This window comes from Triticum aestivum, chromosome 6A (assembly GCF_018294505.1).
Source record: "Triticum aestivum cultivar Chinese Spring chromosome 6A, IWGSC CS RefSeq v2.1, whole genome shotgun sequence".
NCBI lineage: Eukaryota > Viridiplantae > Streptophyta > Magnoliopsida > Poales > Poaceae > Triticum > Triticum aestivum.
The window spans coordinates 599,205,756-599,222,036 of record NC_057809.1 but is presented as its reverse complement, the minus strand read 5'-3'; the positions used below and the strand labels follow the sequence as shown (position 1 = coordinate 599,222,036).

The 16,281-nt window shown below is 43.5% G+C and overlaps 1 long non-coding RNA gene across 1 annotated transcript; it reads left to right on the top strand.

Moving 5' to 3' along the window:
• The first annotated feature begins 8,405 nt into the window (after positions 1-8,405).
• LOC123128865 (uncharacterized) lies at positions 8,406-13,427 on the top strand. Its single transcript, XR_006463479.1, has 5 exons — positions 8,406-8,668; positions 8,759-8,945; positions 10,879-11,009; positions 11,097-12,293; positions 12,423-13,427. It is a non-coding gene; the product is annotated as an uncharacterized lncRNA (long non-coding RNA).
• Positions 13,428-16,281: the final 2,854 nt, after the last annotated feature.

The window sequence follows — 16,281 nt, the reverse complement described above, 5'->3', positions numbered from 1 at the left end:
TCTACATTGATGTCTATCCGTGGAACGGCTGCATGCACGTAATTGATTGTGTTTGCATGCAGAGTCTAGTCAGGACGTTTTCCTTTGCGAATTATCTTGCACGCGGGGTCTACCGAAGATTATGCTCGCCTTAGTCAATATGGATAGGCTGCATGTCTCACGTTCAGCGGGATGGGTGGAGAACTGATGACATGGCATGATGATATGGATAGCCTGCATGTTAAGAAAAATCATGTAGTGGAGTGCTCCTATTTAGATATAGTAGAGTAGATGAGGTGTCGAGTTATAAAAAATAGATAACTTGCAAAAGTAAAAGTAATGGCGCAAACCGATGGAATCGATCCCTTGACAAGCTTGGCCACGAAACGAATTTGCTTTGGCACATACATTCTCTCTTTTCCTTTGCATCCACGCCTCTCTGTTTCACTCAATCGACACATCGACCATGCAAGCTTTATTCGTTTCCCTTTTGCGTACATGGCTGCAGTACATGAGTTGTCTCACTATTATTCTCCGGCCCCATGCATGTTTTTCATCATCTTTATTTTTGCACATAATAGTACTAGTTTCGCAACTTCATTCAGTAGAGGCCTTTTATTATACATCGTACTACCGCTAGAATAGAGTATTAATGTATTAAACAAGATCAACCATTGATTAGATAGCTATTTTAGACTTTTTCTTACTTGAATATTTTGGTTTCGCAAGTGTAATTTTATTGGCTCTGAATGCACTTCGTTTCATACGGTGCGGAGTCGGAAGTTTAACGTAGGTGACCCTGTCTTTCACCGCTATCAGGACAAACAGCCAAGCACAAGCTGTATGCACCGTGGGACGGACCGTTCATCATCGACAAGGTCTTCACTGGAGGAGATATCGGATCCGAGAAGCAAAGACACATTGTCTTGAGCCCAAACCCTCGAACGCCGCCCTGCTACATCGCTTCCACGGCTGCCCTATCTATGTTTTCCTTTAGTTTATGCTATTACTTAGCTCGATCATTGGCCTCGTCCTAGTTTTAAATAAGGACAGCTAGCCCAAATACAGAGTTTTTATATTGACCTTCCATATTTACTTTTGACTTGTTGACCATGACCAACACAAATCACGTGGAATCCGGCTGCGCGCTGGGAAGTGTGATGATAGTTCTTCGGAACGGACCCGGGGGCTGTAGTTGCTTTCCGAAAAAATAGAACAACGCCGCCCCAAACGACTGCGCGGTTCCTTCCATGATTGTATTGAACACTATATGCACTAATTTTGACGTGTGTCTTCAGTCAAGCCGGGTTGCCTCGCTCCTAAGTTTGCCCCTTACGTATGTGCACACTCAGCTAAGGGTGCCACGGGAGCAACTATGTGATTGTTACTTCCGGATCAATCGGTTAAGTACCTCAGGTGGGAGAAGTCAAACGCTAACCGTCAGAAAACACGAAACCATTCGACACAACGGAAGTAAAGAAATTCACTAATCACATTGGCTGCAAAGAAACTTGATTCTAAATCAAGCATACATAATTTTCTTTGACCTTCCGGATTTCTAAGCTCGCGACAAGCAAGAAACTGGTCTAAATGGCGACACCTCAAAACTGGGCCGTTTTGCGGATCTCCCAAACCAAACTAGGGGCTTATGACACCACTTTAGTCTCGCTCTCTATTCGGCTTGAGTTTTGACCATTGGCTGGATTGCCTTGTGTTCCTGCGACCAGTTCTCGAAAAATAAAAATCGGATACGAGGACACGTCAGAACGGACAGGCAGGACCAACCGCAAGCACTGGGAAACAATTTGTATTCATGCCACCGCACGGTGCCGGTCTGGCACATCACCCAATGACCCGAGAACGGCTCTTCAAGACGGACGACGACCGCCAACCCTATCTGCATCCCATTTTCCTCCCTCCCGCTCCCCTCTGCGCTGCCACTGACCCATCTGCTCTCCGTTCGCCGCTAGCCATGGCCTGGCAAAGGGTCACGTACGCCATGCTCACGCCGGAGCAGCGCCTACAGCTGCTTGAGGAGATCTGAGCTAAGCGCAAAGCCCGGCTCGCAGTCGGCCTGCCTCCGGACTCGCCGGACTAGGAATACGAGCGGAGCATGACTTGGACATGGAAGACGTGGAGCCGAAGGAGGAGGAGGAGGAGGACGGTGACGCGGGTGAGGTGGATCCAGCTCCTCCGAATGTGGGCTTTGCCATGGTGGACGTCTTAGCGGAGTTCGAGGTGGCCCAAAAGGAGGAGGCATCAGAGCAGCAGGACATCCTTGACTCCGTTTAGTCAGAGGTGAAGGTGGAGGCACACCGCCACTTCCTCCACCAGGCAGCCCCGGCCGGAGCGTGACGAACTCTTCGTGGTGTGGACGAGGCGGCCGCCAAGCAGGAGGACGAGGGGGCCAACAAGTAGGAGGCCGGTCCATCTTGCACCGCCGACACGGACGCCATCTGCATCTCCGACCACGAGTAGTAGTAATATGTAGTTCATATGTATGTAGTACGTGGATAGTATGGATTTGAGGTTCTAAATCCGAGGTATGTGTTTGTGGAAGAGGAAGTATGAGAATTGTCCAGTCACGGTTTGTGGACACGCCCGAGCGCATCAGCGGACGTATAGGTTGACGGATTTCGTGTGTCTGGTTGTAGATGCTTTTATGCACTAGTAATATGATGAGCATTACTAGTTTTCTTTTAATTTGTAATAAAGGGCACTGAGAAAACGTAAACTGGATGGTGTATTACTTGTATGGAACAGGCACACAATATTCTGTAATCAATTGCAAACAGGATGGAGTAGTAATGCTCACCATTTTCCTTGTTCTCCAAAGCATGTTTTGTTCATATTGCGGACAAAGTAAATGTTGATGATGTGTGTGGTCGCTTTCGTGTGAGAAACTTGTTCATATATACCTCAACTACTTGGCTTAGAGGTGACAGATACTACGCAAGAGCTCGAATGATTTTACATAAACAGATGTGACCTTCTTTAATTTTATTTTTCCTCAACAAATGACAACCAGTACGAGAACAGCAGTCATATATACGAAGCTCTACCATAGTTTGTGCAAAAAGATGCCATTTCACGAGGTCTGTGCTGCTCATAATAAATTCACCTGCTGAGGTATTATTCTTTTGTAAAAGGCTATGAAAAAAGCTGGCAGATGATGGTATTGCATGTATCATGGAACATGCAGTTTATTTTGTTCTTGATAGTCTTTTGTTAGATATCTCTAGATCATGGAACATGCAGTTTATTTTGTTCTTGGTAGTCTTTTGTTAGTTATCTCTAGATCAGCTTTTCCGATTGTATCTTTGATCTTTTGGAAGGAAACATCATTAATTGATTCCTCTCCCTTTGCTGCTTTCTTTATTCTTTGTAAAAGGCTCTGAAATAATTGATGCTTTCTTTATTCGTTGTCTCCTCTTCTCTTCTGTGCATGCTCTGCTCTGCTGCATCAGAACATGCTCTGCTCTTCTTTGTAGGCCCGCGTGTGAGTTGACAGCACAGGAAGGATTCCCCCTGGCTTTTGTTTTGGCCACTTGGTTTGGGAGGTTTTCACCTTTGGTCACCAAAAAAACAGAGGCATTATTTTACAGAATGAACAAGTTGACACTTTGATTGTCTTCTTATCAACTTCTATGGACGGATGCTCACTCACCTTTTACATCCATCATCCCAACAGAGTGAATCAAGTTGACACCACATAATTAACAACTTGTTTTCAGCCACACAAACACACAAACACACACACACACACACACACACACACACACACACACACACACATCCAGATGGCAACGGGGACGAAACCCATCGGGTTTTGCCTTCCCGAACCCATCCCCATGAGAAAATCGCAAACCCATCCCCGTCCCCATCACCATGTGCGGGGCTAGTTTTTCGCCCGTCCCCTAAACCCATCGGGTTTCGGGAAACCCACAGGGAACCCATGAGAAAATAAAAATATTTAAACAAACATAGTGGCGACAAAGAATAACATTTGAATAGCAAAACAAGCACATTTCAGCAGCATAACTGGAGCAAATTTCAGCAAAAAACAATAATAGATGGTTCAACAGCTATATAGTGTATTTTAGCAGAGTTAAACAACATACATAGTATATTTCGGAGGCAGCAAACATAACATAGTAGCAACAATGATATCATTTCAGCAGCAACATAGTATATTTCAGCAGCAAAACAACTGCAAATTTCAGCACAATACTCAGGAATAACATCAGCTAAAAGAAGCCTATTTCAGCACAACTATAGCCCATTTCAACAACGAAGATAAGCATATTTCAGCAACAAACAGGAGCATATTTCAGTAAAAAAAATGTATTTTGCCGGGTTTGCCGGGTTTCGGGTTCGGGGACTACCGAAACGGGTGCAAAGCCGTGAAACGTGTCGGGTTGTATAATGCTCCCAACAACAGCCCCGCGGGGATGAAAAGATGCCCATCCCCGTCCCCTAATAGGGTAAAAACCCGCGGGGACGCGGGTTTCGGGGCCCCGTTGCCATCTTGACACACACACACACACACACACACACACACACACACACACACATCCAGTCAGGTGACATTCTCCATTTTTCTTTTTTGAGTAACTGTGCAATGATTGTCGGTGCAGGGCAGATTTGAATTAACCATGATGATTCACAGGCACAAGATAAAGAAAGTATTGTAATTAAGGAGTGTGTTGGAAAGGAATCAGTTCGTTGTTCATCCACATCTATTTTGCTCCGACTTTTTTTGTGTGGGGACTAGCTAGTGGTTGGTAGATAGCTCCTGTCCCAAGAGCGAATCTCAGCTTCTCACACCACAAAAACTCCATCAACCATGGTCCATGGACGGCATCTTTGTGGAAAGGCTCGATCATGCCCTCCAAGCAACGCAAGCCCAGCAAGTTAGGGTAGCAAGCGTTGATTGTGCCACTGCCATCACGCCTTCAAATACTTAAACTTATTTTATGTAAAACTAGCAAATTGCCCGTGCGTTGCAACGAGAGAAAACAAATATTGAAATGACTAAATATTATACTACTTTATTTATTTTCTTACTATGTGGTACCTTAGTTCAAGTTGTATTTGGATGAAATATTGAAAGATCTCACATCGAAGTTCCCGCAATCAAGTTTTCATATTGTTGTATATTCCCCACAAGTTCTAAATTTTACATCTTCTACCAATAATATCTCTAGTAGTTTAGTAGGGTATGTTTGGTTCTTGCCTATAGATGCCCTGCCAATATTGGCTTGCCAATTATTTGGCGTGGGATTCCACCGCCCAGGGTTGGCCAAAATTTTGGCAAGAATCTGTGAAGGAAAGAACAAGGGACTCGTTGGCAGCCAAATATTTGGCAGCAAAGCAAACAACATACAAATAATTTGATGTGACCAATATTTTGGTAGGGCGAGTTGGGGGCATAAACCAAACAGCCCTGTAGTGACAATAACAACAACAAAATTGACTTAATCACTTGATTAACTTATTTTAGCAGAACAATTATACAAAAGAACAGTAAAAAGGTGCTGAAAAGTTTGTGACCCTTCTGAGCAACACCGTAAAAAAAAATATCACTCAATAGTAAAATAGCAACAAATATTGCAGAGCAATTAGCTAATTAGCTGAAACATCTTACCGGCTGGGAAGTTCTTGTCCACAATCTCCATCACATCTTTACCGAGTGGCCCAGGACAACAAAGCTGTTGAACTTGAGAGTTGAGGTCATACTTCCTTTCGTGCCCTCCTATGCTTGGTTAGCACATTAATCATGAGCAGTAGCATGCAGAAGATGTGTGTCACATTGCATAGTTATATGATGAGGTTACGGTGATGCAGCTAGCTAAAGGTGATGATCGAAATGCGAAAGATGTGGGTCATGGACAAAACAAAGCAAAGGAACACACTTAGCTCATTCTCACACTAGTCCTGGTGCGACGTCGCGTCAGGAAAATCCCCTCCCCTCCATGTGCAACGCGCTGTCGCTGCTGTTGCTTTGGGATGATGCACAACACACGCACATGAAAGCGTGCTTGATAGCCATCCATACCTGAGCCAAGCACATCGGGCTTGTGCCAATAATCGACCAGTACAACCCCAAGACATTGAGTACTTCTGGTGTGAGTGAGCGTAGAAGATGATGGCAAAATTTATGCTTCCTTCCCTGATTAATCTACTGCACCGGTGTGCACGGTGATGCTTAGAGAGAGTCGCACTGTGCAATCATTATAGATCCAACTGCAGCGCATGTGGCCTATTCTTTTTGTGGATTGGACGGTTAACGGGAAGCCGTTGAATTACACAACGGTGAAACCACTTTGCAACACTAAGCTGGTACTAGTATGAGGAGGAGTGTTGGAAAATGATTCATTGTAGAACCATATTGGCCACCTTTACAACATCATGCCACGGGTTCTGCAAACATGATGGTCCGACTTCGCAACAACAAATATAACATTGCCGGTTGACTTGCAAGAGGTCAACCTAACATTGCAGCATAGCCAACACTAACGGCGGTGAAAAAAACCTGCAACATAAAAGTGAAACATTGCAGCAGACACCATCATAACATGTTTGCGAGTGCCTCACAAGCGAAGCACACACGAGCTGCCAATGTGGCAAAATAACCAACAAGGCATCACCCAGCTTGGTGGCGGACACTTGGCCATGACTATGGTAAGGAGCACTGGGCTTATAAGCCTATGCCGTGAGCATCGACCAGTCACTTGGTTTGTTGCATGAACACTTGATGTTGCAACTCCTGGCCCAAATGGAAGCCGAGGCGAGGTACTCGGCTTATACATATATCGTGATCATCTCACGGGAACTCGGCTTATTCTGTTGAGCAGGATTTTTTTATTCTCGTATGAGAAATCCGGAAACCGTCCGAGAACCGGAAATCCGGTGGTCCCGGAAAATACTGATACCATTCGAAAATTTCAAATGGTCTTGAATATAAACGCCCAAAAGTCTATCAAATAAGGTGTGTATGCATTTATTGCCTCAAGGCATCCCCCATCTTGGTGGCGAAGCTGGTCACGGGATCGATTCCATAGGTGTGCGCCGTTACTTTTACTTTTTCAATGTTAGCTGATTTTTTTGAAACAGGAACTTTGATTACATTAAACAGCTTGCCCAACACGATCGCCGGCAACCAAGAACTGAGCAAAGATAGGAACATCACCCGACCTTACGGCTTGGGGCTAATGCTCCATCTTTGTCCCAAACAACGCAAGAGCGTCTGGAACCTTATTACACACTGGTGGACAATGAGAAATAAAAAAAAAAACTAAAATTCAGTAAAGTAAAAGCTTGAATATCTCTGAAAAGGACCCCATTCATGGCTAGATGGAACTCCATCAATTTGATTGCATGGAGAAGCTGCAATGCATCAGATTCCACAACCACATTGGTTATCCCCCAGTCTACACGCAAGAAAAAAGATGCAAACTCCGTCAATTTGATTGCATGGACAAGCTGCAATGCATCAGATTCCACCATCACATTGGTTATCTCCCACTCTACACGCAGAAAGAAGATGTAGCGGAGAGACTCGGACTCGCAAACTACGTCCAACTTAGCAGGCGCGCGGAACTAGTGTAACATCCCAAAAATTCCAAATTTTGGAATGTTAATAATAATATATCATTAAGTGAATTGCTATGATTTTCATGGGAAATTAAAACTGTTTTTGAGTCTTGTTTGAAAATTTTCAAATTTGATTTCTTTTCTTTTGGACTCCTACGAAATATTTTGAAACCATATTCAAATTATGGATTGAGAATAAAATGACTTTCTCAAATGTGGTGGATGCATATTTCATTTGAAGTTCTTCGATTTTTTTAGTTTCATTTGAAATTGGATCTTATTTGTAGTTTTTCATGCCATTTAAATATTTCCAAATCATTCAAATAAAATTTAATGAGAGGAGACAATGTGACTTCTCCAAAATAATCTTTGCAAATTTTTAGAAATTCTTATATATCTATTTAGGTGTTTTGTAAACCCTCAAAATAAAATTTGTTGAATTATATTAAGTTGTTGTCACATTATTAAAAATGTTTCACAAAAAATAGTTTTATTATAAGGCACAATATTTTTAGGTAAGATCTAAATAATATTTCGGTTCATGTAAATATTTGTTTTCTCTATTTAAATGTAACTTTTTGTGCACTTATATTCTAATAAAAAAAATCTAACTTCCCTATTGGGTTTGGCTCATTGACTCTCTCCCTCTCTCTCTATTTGCTCTCACGTAGCAGATCTTTCCTTTTATTTCCTTTTTTTCAATCGCTGGACCCCACCATCTTCTTCCTAGTGAAGTCTCACGAAGAGAACGGGCAGCGAGCCGCCGCTGTACCGAGTACCGACAACCTCCTCATCTCTCCCTCGCCCAAAATCTCTCTGAACGGACTCCACTCCCTTCCCTCTCCCTCTCCCTCCCGTTACCGCAACTTAATGCGCCCCTAATGACCATTAGAGCTCCAGTAATGGCCGCCATTAGGGTGCCCTAAAGCCGCTGCTCCCGCACGCACCTGGATACCCCCTCTCCCTATAAAACCCGCCCCCGTGACGCCCAGTTTCCCCTCGTCCGAAGCCCCATCATATGATCATATGGGCACTCCTGCCTCACTCTCTCTCGCGGAACTGCTCGCGGAGTAACTAACTCGCTGCTGCCGTTGTTCGTGCGAGATCCCAACCTCCTCCTTCTCCCCATGTCCGTGAAATTCTGTTTTACACCTTATGGATGGTGGTTTATTCAAATTCGCAGCTGGAGCGCGATGTCCGCGAGCGTCGCGTCCATCCGGAGCTCCGCCAAGTCCGGCGGCCTTCCACCACCGCCACAGAACGAGGACGTGTCCGGGAACTTGTCTACAGAACTCCCTTCGACCTCCTCTACGCCGTTCAACCATTCGTTGACGCCGGATGCCATCTTCTCCAACTCCGGCGGAACTCCGGTAAACTCTCTCTCCTCTCTCCCCCTAATGTGCGTCACATATTTTTTGTTGAAAAAAATGAAGGAGTATTCGCCTATAACAGCATGACATGTGGCAGCTCACTATTAAATCCCAAAATTCATTTCCAGAAAAAAAAAACTTCGGGAATTCATATCTCCTAAACCGTATGTCCAAATTTGATGAATTTTATATCTTCGGATTTGTTGGAACGCTTAGTTTATTATTGAACTAAGATATTCTATTTTTAGAAATTATAAAATTAACTCGAATTTAATATGTTAATTTGAGTATATTAGGTATACCACTTATTCTATAATTTATTTGAAAATGTTCCTTCACCAAGATTTTCATAGGAGCATACCTTTCTGTTAGAACACTTGTCACATCTTTCCAAACATGTTAAGACCCTATTTTGACTTCAAACCTTGGATTTAGTTCCCATTTAGTTATATTTCTTTTGCTTGTAAATTTAACTATGAAAATAATTCTATCTTCCCAAGAAGATCATCACGAATCCTATCGGATCATTTAGTATCCGATCCATGCGTGTAATATTTCCTCAAATATCCGTATGATCAAACCAAGTAGGGTTTGACACTCTCGATCCAATTTATTTTATAGTCAAGCTTCAACATACCTTTAATCCTAACTTGTATCAATTTGAACCAACCCCGGAATATGATTTATGTCATATTTTTATTCAAGCCAACTTGATCCTATCTTAACCCTACCATGACATAGTAACTAGCTTAGTAATAGTAATATCTAAATAATTTGTATTGTTAATTTGTATTGTTAATTTGGATCTTCATTTGGATGTTGTTGATGTGTTAAAGTACTTTATTTTATCGTTAGATAAATCATAACGAGAAGGAGAAACAACTAAGAGTAGAACATTTCATTTGTTAAAGTATTTTATTTTATCGTTAGATAAATCGTAATGAGGAGAGACGACTAAGAGTAGAATATTTCATCTTCAGAATTTAGGCAAGTTGCAAATTGATCATGCTTTGACCTATATTTTCATGTTATGCATATCTCTTTAAATTTTAATACTATGCATGTTTTATAAAAGTTTTGCATATTGTTATTGCTAGCTAGAGCCTTAGGTTCAAACTTTATATCTATGCTTGGCCACACTTGCACAAATGGGTGGGTTGAAAATCAAACAAGTCTTCAACATTAAACTTGCTCTCTTTTGGAGCAAATTATATATTATTTTACTTCTATTTCCTGGGCGGAACGGAAGGATGGGCTTCTACAAGTGATTGCGCCTGATCGGGATTAAGGTAGGGACCGCCATCCAATAAAAAATAGTTTTTCCAAGTACAGTTCGAGGTAGCTTACGAGTACAACCACATACTATTGTGGCTCTGTCTTCATTTTTTCCTAACGGGAAACCTTGGATTTGGCATTGCCACTGATGATGGACCTTAATTGCAAGGGAGCAGGCGTGCTAGAAATAAGTCAAGGGGGCTGGTCTGAAAGACTTTGTCACAATTTCCTCCCTCTCGTGTGCCATAGGGTGCAAGGACAAATAGGGTTTATTGTGTCATGTCGGTAAAGTGTACTAGCTCTGCAGAGTCTAAATTAATCGATTAGCCATGGCAATTTGAGCAGCTGAAGACTTGGACTCAAGAAGAATCTCTCCTCTCTTTTCTAAAAATATGTTTTAAGGGTTTAGGTTGAGGATTGAGCACTGGTAATGTGTTTCACTTCAACCCTATGTATGTTTTTACCTACATTGGAAAATGAACTTTGGTGCGTATTTCCAAATGTCTATTTTGATTTCAAAGAAAGTTTTATTAATATTTAGTGTTGGAGAAAATTGGCTTTATGCAAAGAAACCTCCACTTACCATGCATACAAATTATGTTCCTTTGTGCAACTTGCATGTACATTCCACATACTCATCTGCACCTGTCGTGTGCAGATCTCGACAGATTAAGAGATGATAGGGTTATGGCCTACACTCAATGAGCCAAGTGGCGTTGATGGAGCCCTAACTTAGCGACATGCATGTTATTTTGCTATATTACGCGCCAGCATTGAGTTGTGCCAATGGTATGTATTTGCTTTACTCTAGATCTATCATTGTAGTATGATGATGTATATCTTACTAATATTCATTCTTGTAACTGTGTGTGCCAGCTTTGATCCAGGGATAGCACAATAAGCACGAAGATTTGGATTCTACCAAATCTGAGTTGTTACAACTAGCCACTGAAGCGTTAAAGTGTGCCGGCTCTCATGTCTATCTTTTCCTCCTCAAACGAATGGACATAATAATGGTTCAATGGGAATATATATATAACAAATAGACGGAAATGCAATTGTCTCTTTCCATAGCATATAACTTGGAAAGGAATCTGTGTTGCATGCGGTGTCGGTGTTTTACGTGAGATGTTATACTCCTGATGCTATCACTGGATCAGTACTGCTGGTTAAATTCCTCTATATCTATCTACCTATCCCCAAGTGAAACATATCATGATCGACCGAGGAACAAGACACCAACGTTAGCATGTTTCTATAGCTACCGTTTAGCGACAGCATGTTCACCACACAATGCACTAACTAGCTTCCTATTTAAACACCTCCTCCCTGGAATTCATCTTCTTCTCATCCAATATTTTCCTCCCTCTCCAACAACCATTCTCCTCTTCCCTCGCAAAGAAAAACAACCCTCCTCGATATAGCTATAGAAACGTACCTTGTGCTCCTCCAGCACGCAGTGCACTAGCTAGCTGCTCGCCTATTTAACCACCACCTGCATGTTCTTCTCATCCCATAGTTATCTCCCTCTCTATCAACCCTCCTCCTTGATGCTTCTCTCCCTTACCTCTACATACCCACACACAAGTGTGCCTCTTCTATAGCAGAAGTTCGACTGCCTGATCTTTGGTAAGCTCTAGTCCTCCTTGTTTCTGTTTGTCTTCATTATAAGCGCCAAGGTTCTCACACACGCGAAAACACTGTAGACCTCGGCGACACGCTCTACCCACTCTCATTCGGGATATTTCATATTGTTTGAACGAACATAGAGGTATATATGGTGTCTTGCTATCCACGCGCATGCTTTCGTTTATGTTTTTGATTTTTTTAAGTTAATGCATGTCTATTATTCGCTGCCATGCGTTTTGTAGATTACATGATGCAAAAGCATCAAAAGGTCCAATGTTTCCATCGTATGCCCTCAGCTGTATAAAAATTATGGCACTATCGGATGAGCTTATACGCAACATCGATCACTCGTTCCAATTGAATTACCCCTTTTTTCTCACATCTCACAACTCAGTTTTCTTCTCAGGCCATCGGATATGACATTGAATAGGACGAATTTCATAGGTATACACATACAAGAGCACTAAACATCCTTCTTCCATTCTTGTGCCTATTTGACTCTCTCTAGTGCTTTGCTCTAACATCCGCTTTGTCCTGCTTCTCAAATAAATAAACCATGTTCGTGTCTGACAGGTTTGTCCATGGAAGTGGACTGCCCTACAACAGCATCAAGAGCGATGATCTTCTTAGTAACATGCCTAAGAAAATGTGCATCCGTAATCTCATATATGCCAACTAGTTCTCAACAACATGCATCCAGAAAACAAAACAACAACCATGGGAAGGGGCTGCCAACCCTGAGATATTTGGCATCAGCACATTTGGCCCGATCAGTCGGCGAGGTCGACAAGCTAGCTAGGACCCCACCCAGTGCAATCAAGGCCATGAAGACAACCCTAGAAATGTTCAACGTCAACTGGTATGTCTGTCATCTTCCAACATTTTGGTCGATTTGTATTCTACTTGACCATGTGCTAACCAGAGGTGGCTCTGTATTGTTGGATATAAATTTCCGAATACTAACAAGAGTGTTGGATAGATTTCGGAATACTGACCACACCTCTTGTTAGTATTCCAAAATTTATCAAACAATACTGATCCACCTCTGGCCGGCAAATGACCAAGTAGAATACAAATCGACCGAAATGTTGCAAGACGACAGACATACCACCTTGGAGGGGTCGACGATGAACATTTTTAGGGCTTCCTTCATGGTCTTGATTTTTGTCTTGCACTTGACGGGGGACCTAGGCAGCTTGTCGACCCTGCCACCTGATCGGGCTCCAGCGGGTGTTCAAAGTCTCGAAGCAGATGATCCCATCGAAGCAAACCTCCAAACCCAGCCTCTTAAGAACTTGTCGCATGACAACGTATGCGCATGTTCTTGAGCATGTGCCTGAGAAGATCATCGTGCTTATGTTGTTGGAGGGCAGTCCACTTCCATGGACAAAGCTGTTAGACACGAACATGATTTATTTATTTGAGAAGCAGGACAAAGCGGATGTTAGAGCAGAGCACTAGAGAGTCAAATTGGTATGAGGATTGAGGAAGGGTGTTTAATTAGTGCGCTCATGTACGTGCTATAAAAGTCGTTGTAATTAATATCGTATCCGATGAACTGAGAACAAAATTGAGTTGTGAGACGTGAGTAAAAAAAGGAGTAATTCAATTTGAACGAGTGACGGAGGTTGCGTATATGCAGGACCGGTCCTGACATTTCAAGGGCCCGGGGCGAGACAAGAATTGGGGGCCCTTAGCCTTAATGTAATCATCAAAATATTGACATATATTCTACTCCCTTCGTTCTGAATTATTTGTCTTGGATTTGTTTAGATATGGATATATCTAGACTCATTTTAGTGCTAGATACCTCCGTATCTAGATAAATCTAAGACAAGTAATTCGGAATGAAGGGAGTATATACTAAAAACACTTGAGATGCATCCAAAACCAATATTTATAATAAATAACTTATATATATTACCTAAAAAAATTATAACATTCGATAGATGCAAAGTCATTGATGATCATACCAATATCCACATCTTCCAGCAATTTCTACATGGAAAACAAACTTTTGCTAGAGGCATATGTTAGATAATATATCTCTCAATCCTAATAAATGACAGAATTGTAAAACACACTACAATTAGAATTTAGAACTAAACATACATTTGCTATATGTGGTACACATCGATCCATCCAATATTTAAGATGATGGAAATTACACACCTTGAGGATTTGGCTAGTTAGGAACGGTCGAACTGGCGAACTAGCAGGAGCATCCAGAAGGATTTGATCGAAGCAGGGACTGGACCAGCAGCGGTAGAGAGGATAGCAGGGGCCGCTCACCGGCCCTCGATGTCTGTAGAGGGCGGCAGCGAATTGTTGAACACATTCGGTCTGCCATGGTGGCTTTGGATTAGGGCTTTTTGGAAACTGAATTTTGGGGAGTCGGTGAGACCGATAAGGAGAACGAGGAGGCGAGGATCCGGGTAGGAGATCGGAGAATGGAGGTTCGTCCAGCGCATGCACGGAGATCATGGCGATAATCTAGCGATTGCAACCTTTTTTAGGCAAAAAAAAACTAGAGATTGCAACTTCTAGCTAGCGATCAATGGGATATCTGCTGCGCGTTTTGTTTTATTATAAGGCAAACCTGCTACGTGCGCGTACGTGTGTGCCTGCCTCCTCCTTGGGCCAGCAATGGGCTACTTGCGTATGTGTACCTGGTGGGGGGCCCTTAGGTCTTGGGGGCCCGGGGCGGCCGCCCCCTCTGCCCCCCTCAGGGCCGGCCCTGCGTATATGCTCACCTGGCGGAGGTCATCCAGCATAGTGCAATGATTTTTATACATAAGAGGGCATACGGGTGGAAACCTTGGACCTTTCAATGCCTAGCTTTTGCGTCATGTAATCTACAAAAATGCATGGCAGTGAATAATAAACATGCATTAACTTGAAAAAAAAATTAAAAACATAAACGGAGGTGTATGCGGGTTGGGGGCACTAGGATACCATATATATGTTGGGGAACGTAGCAATAATTCAATATTTTTCTACGTGTCACCAAGATCAATCTATGGAGTCATCTAGCAACGAGGGAGGAGTGGATCTACATACCCTTGTAGATCGCGCGCGGAAGCGTTCAAGAGAACGGGGTTGATGGAGTCGTACTCGTCGTGATTCAAATCACCGATGATCCTAGCGCCGAACGGACGGCACCTCCGCGTTCAACACACGTACGGAGCAGCGACGTCTCCTCCTTCTTGATCCAGCAAGGGGGAAGGAGAGGTTAATGGAGATCCAGCAGCACGACGGCGTGGTTAAGGATGGCAATTTTACCCATGGGTATGGGTACCCGCGGGTACCGTACCCGCATGGGTAGGGTATGGGCACACTTTTATACCCATGGGTAGTACCCATACCGTACCCGTTAAGTCATGGGTAGGGTAAAGGCATAGCCTTGTACCCGCGGGTATACCCATACCCTGCCCGCTTGTAAAAATAATGTTAAGTTGTTGTCAATTAATCATTAATTTGTCATGTGACTCGTCTACTCCTATTGACTTATGAGTACGTTGTGATTTCTAAATTTTGATAGTAGTCTTGTACCCATCTACTTGTTATTGAGCTAAGATATTTGATTTTTTGTCAAATTTCCTATGAATGAATGTAAAATTATGAACAACTTGTGTACTATTTGTTCTATTCGTTGGGTACCCAATGGGTATGGGTACCCGTCGGGTATGGGTATGGGTGAAGTTTTATACCCGTGGGTACGGGTATGGGTAGAATTTTATATCCACTGACTAGACGGGTATGGGTATGGTATTGCTCTACCCTGCCCATACCCTACCCATTGCCATCCTTAGGCGTGGTGGTGGAAGTAGCGGGATTCCAACAGGGTTTCGCTAAGCGCAGCGGGAGGAGGGAGATGTGTCACGGGAGGGAGAGGGAGGCGCCAGGCCTTAGGTATGGTTGCCCTCCCTTCCCCCCACTATATATAGGGCCAAGGGAGAGGGGGAGGGTGCAGCCTTGCCCCTTCATCCAAGGAAGGGTGCGGCCAAGGGGGGGAGGAGTCCATCCTCCCCAAGGCACCTCGGAGGTGCCTTCCCCCTTTAGGACTCTCCCCTCCTCTTGTCCCTTTGGCGCATGGACCTCTAGGGGCTGGTGCCCTTGGCCCATGTAGGCCAAGGCGCACCCCCTACAGCCCATGTGGCCCCCCGGGGCAGGTGGCCCCACCCGGAGGACCCCCGGAACCTTTCCGGTGGTCCCGGTACAATATCGGTGACCCCGAAACTTGTCCCGATGGCCGAAATAGCACTTTCTATATATAAATCTTTACCTTCGGACCATTCCGGAACTGCTCGTGACGTCCGGGATCTCATCCGGGACTCCGAAAAACTTTCGGGTTACCGCATACTAATATCTCTATAACCCTAGCGTCACCGAACCTTAAGTATGTAGACCCTACGGGTTCGGGAGACATGCA